Source organism: Acyrthosiphon pisum, chromosome X (assembly GCF_005508785.2).
Source record: "Acyrthosiphon pisum isolate AL4f chromosome X, pea_aphid_22Mar2018_4r6ur, whole genome shotgun sequence".
NCBI classification, from domain to species: Eukaryota; Metazoa; Arthropoda; class Insecta; order Hemiptera; family Aphididae; genus Acyrthosiphon; species Acyrthosiphon pisum.
In genome coordinates this window covers 100,481,014-100,483,363 of record NC_042493.1, presented here as the reverse complement: position 1 = coordinate 100,483,363, position 2,350 = coordinate 100,481,014, and the positions used below count along the sequence as shown (strand labels likewise).

Genomic DNA, 2,350 nt, shown 5'->3' with positions numbered 1-2,350 from the left:
GAAATTATAACAATTGTACAGAAGTATAATAAATTACAATGCAAAACTTACAAATAGATAATAGCAATGGAGACACTGAGATTTGATAAATAAAATTAATTAAAAGCAGAATTTAATGCTATATAAACATTGTGTTTAAAAACTGAATGTTAATATTCCATTATATTAGCTGTATCCTTAGTTTATATATAAATGTATAATATTATTAAATCTTTCTGCTTAATATAATATTACCCTAGGTGAACTTGATGGTGATTCAGATATTACTAGCCCATCTATTGTTGATGTTATGGAAATTTCCATAGGTGTAACTACACCTATTACTGTTGATGGTATGGAAGTTACACCATTAAAGATGAATTATAGTTTTGGTATTGTTGAAGTTATAGAAGTTACACCAACATAATATTCATTTTGTAAAGATGCAGTTTCCCTGTTGTTTGATGATGAAGAATGTGAGCCAGTTTTCAATGATTGTAAGTTATTATATTATTCTACATTATACTCCATTATGTTAACTATATACTTATAAATGTATAATATTATTTAATTTTTCTCCTTAATATAATTACTTAGGTGAACTCTATGGTGATTTAGATATTACTAGCCTATCTTTTGTCGATGTCATGGAAACTTCCATTTTGGATATTCAAGTACCAGTAACTCCAAAAGAATGACGAATACCTCCAATAAGCCCATGTAATTAATATTATTTATTTAGTTATAGCACTTTTTATTGTTAAGTTGTATTATTATTTAAACTAATACTATTAATAATGTGTCTACAGGGAAAGAAAATGGGTATTTGGTGATTTTAAAGCTGATGACCTGAATACTCCCAAAAAACGCAAACGATATTGGGATATATCACAATAAACTGTATCCAAATACAAATAAAATAAAATTGTTGCATTAAAAGAATACGTGGTTGACCAAGAAAGTTAAAATTTTATGTCAATTGATCGATTATCTCAAAGAAAAGAAAAAAATTTCAGAAAACTGTTTTTCTTATCGTATTAAGTATTAAGTAAAATATTAAAAATTGTATAAATATATAATGGTACACTTATAGGGCTGAGATTTTCATTCCCTAATAAAATTGCTTGAGAATGCTCTAAAAATTATGAATAATGCACTAAAAAGCATCAATTTTTTTTTTTTTTTTTAAATAATTTCAATATAAATCTTATTTAATCATTAATGTTTTTTTTTTCAAATGCATACTTCTTAAATTTTTAATTATTATATATACCTACAAGTAGGTACATATTTTATAATTCAATTTTGAGATTTTCTTCAAAATTAAATTGCTGGTCTACATATCGTTTATTGTTATAAACAATTATATTTTGTATAGATTCACATTTCTATATAAATTATAACTTATAACTTAAGAAAAATAATAATAAAGTGACTAATGACTAATGAGTAACAATTAACATCCGTACTCGATAACGATCACTAATTGGCAATATATTATACACATTAAAAAAAATATATATCTTAATTTCATTTATTTACGTATCTGTGCAAACTATTGGAACTAGAAAGAAACGAAAAATATTGTTATTATTCCTTAAAGAACTCTCATTTTCTCGTTCTTTTTTTTTTATAAAAAGGGATTTGTTCCATACAATCCAACACATATTTCTAGCATAAAAAGTATGCTAATTAGACAGTCATCAGTTCTATACAACACTCGTTTTGTAAACACACATTCTTATCAAGGTTTCATAATTATAAAAATTAATAATATATTAATATATCATTAGTATAGACTAAGGAACTTTTTTTTACTTCATAAATATTATAAATGATTGAAATAAATTCACACTTTATAGACTCTTATATCACAAACAATTATGGAAATATAGTAAATGAAGATATATATGAGTATTTGATGGATATACAGAGTAACAATTTGAACGTTTTACACATGAATATTAGGTCTTATAATCAAAATATAGACAAATGTTGGTGTTTGATAAACGACATATTAAAATGTTTAGACATAATTATCCTTAGTAAAACTTGGAATAGTACAAAATTTACTCCCCAAAACCTAAGTGGCTTTTCGAGTTATAAAAGTGAAAATAATTTTAATCAAAACGATGGTGTCCTAATATATACAAATAATAAACATAATATATCTGTTAATCAACTTCAATTGTTCTCAGAAGCAAGCTGTATACAATTAGACTTAAAGATAAGTAACATGCCAATAACAATTTTAGCTACATATCGTTCACCTCAAACTAATAAAAACATTTTCTTATCTGAACTATCTACCATAATGACTTCAGGTCCTATATGAAAAAATTGTATATGGATTGGAAATATAAACATTGAC

General features: G+C 24.5%; 1 long non-coding RNA gene across 1 annotated transcript in view; it reads left to right on the top strand.

Annotated features, from left to right (window-relative positions):
• Positions 1–1,143, top strand: part of LOC103309409 — a 2,025-nt gene extending 882 nt beyond the window's left edge. Inside the window, exons 3-5 of the long non-coding RNA XR_510718.3 lie at positions 240–476; positions 577–699; positions 789–1,143. This is a non-coding gene — a long non-coding RNA (uncharacterized LOC103309409). The remainder of the gene's footprint in view (positions 1–239; positions 477–576; positions 700–788) is intronic.
• The last annotated feature ends 1,207 nt before the right edge of the window (positions 1,144–2,350 follow it).